Here is a 9,002-nt window from a genome sequence, read left to right as displayed (position 1 = left end):
CTAGTCAAATCCTTCCTGCGAACATGAAATAAAGAACCCCTTGTGGAGTCCCCTAATAACACCAACTAGTGACTAGGAACAGAGAGTCGGTTGTGTGTTTTTTTGTTTGATCGACCTATCTGCTTTCTATATGCAAGCTCCCTACACCTGTCGTCTAGGTATCTCGATTCTTAAACATGCTGGGAGATTAGGCGGTAGTTGAAAGAGCTGCTCGAAAGCTTGACGAACAAGCAAAAAATTCCCCCTATATTTATAAATTTATTATTAAAGAACTTTTCATTTACTAAGTGCTAATCCAAAAACTGGATAGGGGTTAAAATGCAGTCAAGTGTTAGCAGGTGATTCAAATGCCCCTTGAACCGCACAAAATGATCGCCTATTACACGGCTGACATAAAATGGCTTACTAACTTTGCTTGGGGTGGGAGTACCTATTATTTGCCTGATAATCCAGTGCACCCCTCAGTTAAAGGATGCTACTTAATTACAAAGGATATTATTTCTTAATCTAGAGAGTTCCTTTTTATTAACCGCATCGAGCGAGGAACGTCGTAGAACCAACAACTCCAAAGGGCATAAGTCAACTTGCCTTGGTCAAATATCCTAAGCATGCAATTAGATTAGAAATCTGAATTGGAAAAAAAGATGACTAAACTCTTATAGTTATGGGCTGACCCACAGACTTAGCCTAACAATGTGAGAATTGATGGAATTTCTCGAGCCTTGTTACTATAGACACTTTTGCTAATAGATCTGGCACAAGGAAGATTTGTCGCTCTAAAATCTATAAAGATCGAGAACTACTAACTTTAACAAAGATTGAATCCCACACACTTTCATGTCTAGAAGATTTGCTAAGTGGTAACTTAATGTCTATGAATAATATAGAAGATCTACTAAATGGTAATTTAATGTCTATGTAATCCTTTATCCTTGGTGTAGTGGTTTGAGTTCAAACTAGTTAGAGTTGTAACCTATCTTATATATCTAGGAGCAGGTTGATTTACACTTGTGTCCTTTCTATCATTCCTTTAGTGGCTCATTGCCCATTTGCCATAGAAAATGGATAAGCTTTGGGAGAAAGTCAATTGAACTATCAATTAAAATAATATTAAAATTAAATTCTCCTAAAATAAGAATCTCATTTATTTCAAAATCGACATATGCTTTGATAATAATTTTCATCGTGTTAGATGAGTTGTGATATTGTATCCATTACTACTAAAAGAAGTGCATTTCAAAAATAAAATATGTTATTAAATAGAATTTAGATTACAATATTTTATATATATTCCTAATAGACACCATGTTCTTAAGAACATATACCTTTTACTTGCATTTAATAAAAGAATTATATGAATGTTGTTCATTTCTTTTAATGTAAACGATACCTATATATATATATATATATATGAAAAGACTGTTCTACATAAATTTTCTCTTTCTTATTTGGCAACTCATATGAATTGTAACATTAATTTTTTAAATTATGAAATTTTTTTTAGTTGTTTTAGAGTATGAAACAATATTACATGCACTAAAAGTTTATTAAATTATTAAATTACATTTAAAGTATAAACTCTTATTTATTATAAGAAATTTAAGCTATTAAAATCAAGTTAATGTTTACCATTAATTCTCATAAGAAACATTCTCTAACATTACTTTCTATATTCCATAGGGCAAGTTATATAATTTTAAATATATATTCTTAATTCTTAAATAGTATATTTACTTATTTCTAAGAGAGTATTGTATTACATGTCTATTGTTGTCGATGTCCCATTTGGCACATATATGTCACTTGACATAAAGTATTAGAAGAGATCTTAGCTCTTTCTTAGGAGTCAGTTACAAGATCTTTCATTATACAAATAATCAATAATAATTTTTTATTAATACCATAACATGCCATACTTTTTTATTGCTTTTTAAACAGATAACTATTATTTTATATGAGTGAAAGTTTTTTCCTTTCAACAAATTTTTATGTGATTGCTTTCTCCTCTTAAATTTTTATACATTCTATACCACTTGTTCTCACTTCGTCTTGATTGTTTTCTTTTTTTTTCCTCTTTTTCTAAGTTATTAATAAAGAACTATCTATTTACGTTTTAGAAATGAAATCATTGGATAACAACTTAAATAAAAGCAATTACTTAAGCAGATGTGAAGGTTAGTTAAAAAATTTTCCTTATTTCCAGTTTCAATCTTTAATTTTCTAATTACTAGTATATGACAATAGTGCAACCTTTTATTTTCTAAATGGAGCAATGTCGCGTGAAGATAGTATATGGGTCCTGAACTTTTTTTCCTGCAGAAGAAGCAATCTTTTTATTTTATTCTCAATCATTTCTTATTTTTTTATATCTATATATATATATGATAGCAATATTTTATCTTTTGCTTTCTGTCTCCTCACTTAATTTTTTTTAATGAATTTTAAGGCATTTCTTTGGCTTGTAATAAGTTAGTTTTAACTTTTATGAAAAAATAATTTTTATTTTTTTTCTTTCATCTTTAAAACTATATTAAATACCAATTAATATTAATATAACTATTTTCATCTCCTCTATTAATTATATATGTTATTAATAACTCTTAATTTTTATATTGTGCTAATTTTGTGTCTCATAATCTTCCCTAGGCTAATTTTGTATCTGATGATCTCCCTTTTGATAATTGAAAAGTCATCATTTATCACCATAATCATTCTAATATAAATTTTATAGTTTCTATATCCATTTTCATTTCCAATTTCATTAAAACAAGGTTTTCTCTCTCTTCACTTGAGATCTTTTATGATTTTTAAGACATTTCTTTGGATTGCAGTGAGTTTTTTAGTTTTATCAAAAAACTATTTTTATTTTTTATCTTTAAAACCATATTAATTTCCGATTAACATTAATATTGTTGACCTAAGGTGCGATTGATCTCTATTTTGATCATAACCAAATTAGTTATCACTAACATCATGACTGAGTATCTATGTGACAGAGCACCAGAGACACCAAGCTTAGACTAAACATTCTTGAACCATGAAGCAAGTCTTGTACAAAGACCTCAAAAGTGCGAGAGTGCTTTCAAGGCGTGGGGTCAATTTTCACATGACCAAAAGTTTGCAAGACGTTAAAAATTCCACCTGACAGCATGCCAATTGCCTCATGACACTTGGTAGTCAAAATGTCAAAGCTTCAAGAAGTGCGAGGATGCTTCGGAAGCACGAGGGTGCCTCATTTTAGGACTTGAGACAAAAACTAACAGACGATAGCGCGATAAGAAACGCGAGGACGCTTCTAGATGCAAACAAGGCAAGCATGAGGGCGCTATTGTAGCGCGGGGGCAGTTTTCGCAACTAATACGATGTTAGTAACCGTTGAGATTTCATCCACCCTATCAATACCATGTGGCTGGAGCCTTTGGAACCCCAATATCTCTTTTCAAAAAGTGCGAGCACGTTTGGGGAGCATGGGGACGCCTTCTATGACTTTAGGCAATTTTTGCCAAGTCATCAAATCTTGTAATTAAAGAGTTTTTTGGCCTTATTATAATGTCTCCAAAGGATTGGTATGTGTATAAATAACCCTCTATAACCAAGTGTATGAATTAGATATACCAAAATTCTTGCAAATTTATTTCTCAACTTTCTACACTCAATCTCTTTCTTTGTAAAGTATATTAAGTTGAAACTCTTTGTTCAACTAAAACTCAAAAGTGTTATTGTGTGAGCCTAGGTATTAAAAACCCAAGGAATTAGTTGTTGATTGATCATTAATACTCAAGGGTTAAGGGACTTAGTGAAAGATTGATTCACTAAAGGAAGAGGTTTAGTGTGAGCCTTTAAAACACCAGGTTGTTGGGTGAACTTATAAAACCTAAAGGTTGAAATCTTAGTGATTATAGTGAAATACTCAAGTGTGATCTTGAAGAGTGGATGTAGGGAGGTTTATTCCCAAACCACTATAAACCCTTGTATCATCTTCTCTAACCCTTACTCTTCTTACATTATCATTTTTCTCTTGTGTTTTTACCTAGAATCAGTAACTTCCACAATTTGAGGTCACCAATTCAACCTCCTTTCTTGGTAATTGCGTGTATAAAGATCATAGCAACCAATGAAGGAGCCTAACACCTCAAGCCGTTCTTTGATGGATCCGATTGTACGTTTTAGAAATTCAGTATGGAAATTTACTTGAATTTCTATGGCATTAAAGTGTAGGACTATGTGGTGAAGGAATGGAAAGCTCATAATGAGATGAAGAATGGTGAAGAAAGAATCTATCCTAGAGAAGAATGGGTAGATATCCACAAGAAGCACAACCACAAGAATAAGCAAGCAATTGCTATACTTGTGAGTTGCCTCTCTAGAGAAGAATGTGAGAGAATGCAACATTGCACTATGGCTCATCAAATTTGGATTACCTTGGAGAACTATCATGAAGGCATGAAGCAAGTAAAATCAAGGAAGATCCAAATATATGTTACCGAATATGAGATGTTCAAGATGGATCCTAATGAGTTCGTCACTGATATGACAAATAGACTTCTCACCATCATCAACAATATGAAAAAGCTTGGAAAGTATTATGAGCTAGTAGACATCAACAGCAAAATCCTTAGGAGCCTTCGTTTCGATAAATATGGTGCTAGAATGGCTAGCATTAAAGAAGCAAATGAAGACTTAGGAAAGATTCCTACAGATATTCTTATAGGTAAGCCTCTAACTCATGAGGTGTCTCTTATGAGGGATGAAGTTGATAGAGACAGTGGGAAGAAGAAAGCCCTACTTCTCAAGGTCAATATAAGAGCTCAAGATGCAATTGATGTCCCAAGTGATGATGAAGATCAAGGGAAAGCTTTAAGTGAGAGTGAGGATATGGCTTTCATCTCCAAGCATGTCAAGAAGATAGTTGAAGCTAAAAGGAGAAGAAGCAACAAGCCCTTTACAAGCAAAAAGTCCTTTCCAAATCAAGAACAAGTAAGGACAAGAGGGAGGAAGTCACTTGCTACGAATATGGGAAGCAAGGGCATATCAAACCAGATTGTCTCAAGTACTTGAAGAGAAAGAAGGGAGACAAAGAAAAGAAAAAGGATTTGAAGGCTACTTGGAGTGATGCATCTTTATCCTCCAACAATGAAAGTGAAAGAGAAGAGGAGGCTAATCTTTGCTTCATGGCAAATATGGAAGACTCGTAAGAGGTATGTTCTACTTCTCATTCATGCAATTCTTCTTCTTCTTCTTCTTCTTCTTGTTCATTCTCTCATTCTTTCGATGACTTGTTGGATAATGAGGATGGGCTCTTATAAAACATGCTTTCAAAATTAAATTTTTATAAAAATAAATGTTCTAGTTTGGAGGAAGATCTTAAAATTTTAAAGAAGGAAACTGCCTCCTTAATAACTTCCAATGATGACTTAAGAAAATCATTGGATAATATTTCAAAAGCGAAGATTGGCCCTTGAGTGCAAAGGCAGAAGGGAGTTTGACTACAAGACCTTCTTTGAAAAATGAGATTGAAGAGTTTAGGAATTCAATTTTAAAATTTCACAAAAAGGGAAAGAGTCGCTTGACACACTAGTTGTGTCTTAAAGACCTTCCTTTGTGAAACATGGATTTGGGTTCCAAGGAGCTTCATCATCCTCATCTCATAAAACAATCTTTGTCAAAGCCACTCAACCATAATCATTTGAGAGAAACTCAAATGGAGTTTTAAAGAGTAATACACATACTACACCTCCCATTCAAAAGAAAGAGAAAGGCACACATGTTTCAAAAGCTAAGTTAAGAGGAACAAAGCATGCATTCATGTATAAGAACACAAATGTTGATAAATCTTGTTCATGCATGTGTGAAGATAATCATATGAGGTCCAAGCATCAAGCAAAAGTGACTAAGAAGACCAATGCAAATTCCATTAAGAATTCTAAGGTCACTTGCCACTATCATATGAGAATTTGACACATCAATATGAAATGCAAAATAAGAAAAATGCACCTTTTCATGAATGTATTTTCCAATACTAACCCTAAAGGCCCAACCTTGTTTGGTACCTAAAATCAAGTGAATTGACTCCTTTTTGTAGGTGTGTCTTAAATCCAGAAGCATAAATCTTTGGCACGTTGATAGTTGATGTTCAAGGCACATTGACGGGTGACAAGAGCCTCTTTGTAAATGTCAAAGACTATAAAGGAGGCAAAGTAACTTTTGAAAATGATACCAATGGTAAGGTAATTAGCATCGGCTTTATTGTTAAGGAAGGTAAATCTTTTATTTATGATGTTTTCCTAGTTGATGGTTTAAAACATAATTTATTGAGTGTAAGTCAATTGTGTGATAACGGGAACAAGGTCAATTTTGACTCCAGTGGATGTCTTATCAATTCCCTAGTGGATGATAAAGTGATATTCAAAAGAACAAGAAGTGGCAACACCTACACAATTGACCTACACAAAGTTGCTAATCAATCTTTCAAGTGTATTGTGTCTATTACTGATGAATCTTGGCTATGGCATAGAAGACTTGGACAAGCAAACATTAAGCTTCTACACAAGTTAGCCAAAGAGGAGCTAGTTAATGAAATTCTCAAAGTGAAGTCCATCAAAGACAAGCCTTGCGAACCATGTCAAACGGGAAAACAACATCTATCATCCTTTAAATCCAAAACTATTGTAAGTACCTCTAGACCATTTCAGCTATTACATATGTATTTGTTTGGACCTACTAGAGTAGCTAGTTTTGGTGGAAAGTCGTATGCATTTGTGATTGTTGATGATTACTCTAGATTTATTTGGATTAACTTATTTGCTCATAAGAATGAAGCTTTCAATATTTTCAAATCTTTTGCAAAACATGTTCAAAATGAAAAAGGGTATTTGATTTCCTCTATAAGGAGTGATCATGGAAAAGAATTTGAAAATGATCTTTTCAAAAATCTTTGTAAAGAATTTGAAATTTCTTATAATTTTTCATCTCCTAGAATTGTGAAAAGAAAAAATAGAACACTGGTGGAAATGGCTAGTTAAATGCTTAATGAGTATAAACTTCCTTTTTACTTTTGGGCTGAAGCTGTTAACGCTAGTTGTTATGTTGCAAATAGAATTTTCAAAAAGACCTTTACTAAGTAAAACTTCTTATGAGATTTGGAAAAGGAAGAAAACCTTAGGTCTCATATTTTAGAGTTTTTGGTTGCAAATGCTACATTTTAAATACTAAGGACAATCTTGGAGAATTTGATGCCACAATCGACATAGAAATTTTCCTAGGCTATTTCACCTCAAGAAAAGCTTATAGAGTCTTTAACAAATGTACTTTAGTAGTTGAAGAGTCTATGAATGTACTTTTTAATGAATCAAACAAACTTGATCTTGGGAAAGGTGTTTATATGAATGATCTTGTAGGTGCATTCGAGGAACTCAAAGTGAATGTTGATGACCCCCCCGAAAGGAGTAGACGAACCTATAGAGGAAATTCAAGAAGATCAACATAATCAAGATGCAACTCAATACCCCCAAGAGATGGAAACCTCCCAAAATCTTTCCAAGGGTCGAAACTTCAAAAAGGATCATCTTCCTACTCAAGTCATTGGAGACTTATCAAAAGGTGTAAGTACTCGTTCTAAACTAGTAGCTTGAAATAATCTAGCCTTTGTTTCTCAAATTGAGCCAAAGACCATTAATGAGGCTCTAAATGATAAGAGTTGGGTGAATGCTATGCAAGATGAACCCAACCAATTTAAGAGAAACAAAGTTTAGAAACTTGTTCCTGGACCCAAGGATAACCAAATTATAGGTTGTAAATGGGTGTTTAGGAACAAGCAAAATGAGCAAGGCTTTATCTCTAGAAACAAAGCTAGATTGGTTGTAAAAGATTACAAGAGGAAGGTATTGTTTATGATGAGACCTTTGCTCCGGTTGCTAGATTAGAAGCTATTAGGATGCTTTTACCATATGCATGTCACATGAATTTTAAGTTGTTTCAAATGAATGTGAAAAGTGCTTTTTTAAATGATTTCATTGAGGAGGAAGTCTATGTTGAGCAAGCCCTCAGTTTTAAAGATCATAAGTTTTCTAATCAGGTTTTTAAACTTTCAAAAGCCTTGTATAGGTTGAAGCAAGCTTCTAGAGCTTGATATGAAAGGCTTAGTTCTTTTTTAATTGAAAATGGGCTTTAAAATGGCAAGATTGACACTACCCTTTTTATAAAGGAACATAAACATAATACTCTAATTGTTCAAATTTATGTTGATGACATTATGTTTGGAGCTACTAATTAGTTACTTTATGAAGATTTCGCTAAGTGTATGACTAGAAAATTTGAAATGAGCATATGATGGGAGAGCTCAAATTCTTCCTTGGTCTTCAAATCAAGCTAAAGCAAGGATGAGATATTCATCAATCAATCCAAGTACACAAGAAAGCTCTTAAAGAAACTTGAGATGGATGGTTGTAAAGTAGCCAAAACTTGAATGAGTGCCACAACTAAATTGGACAAGGATGAGAAGTGTAAGAGCATAAATAAAAAGCTCTTTAGAGATATGATTGGCTCACTTTTATATTTAACTATCTCCATACTCTATATTATGTACAATGTTTGCCTTTTTCTAGATTTTAATCTTGTCCAAAAGAGTCTCATCAAAATGTCGTAAAAGAATTCTGAAATATTTAAGTGGAACCTTAAACTTAGGACTTTGGTATCCTAGAGAAACATCCTTTGATATTAAAAGTTATTCAGATGCCGATTTTGCTGGTAGTTTATTAGATAGGAAAAACACATCCGGAACTTGTCATCTTCTAGGTGAATGCTTAGTGTCTTGGTTTAGTAAGAAACAAGTTTCGCTTGCTCTCTCTATCGCGGAAGCTGAATATGTGGCGGCGGGTTGTTGTTGTGTTCAAATCCTTTGGATAACGCAATAATTAAGAGATTATGGGAGAGAGGTTGATCACATTCCTATCAAATGTGACAACACTAGTGCTATAAACCTTCTTAAGAATCCTATTCAACAT

This window comes from Ricinus communis, chromosome 7 (genome assembly GCF_019578655.1).
Source record: "Ricinus communis isolate WT05 ecotype wild-type chromosome 7, ASM1957865v1, whole genome shotgun sequence".
NCBI classification, from domain to species: domain Eukaryota; kingdom Viridiplantae; phylum Streptophyta; class Magnoliopsida; order Malpighiales; family Euphorbiaceae; genus Ricinus; species Ricinus communis.
Note: the sequence above shows the minus strand (reverse complement) of the source record.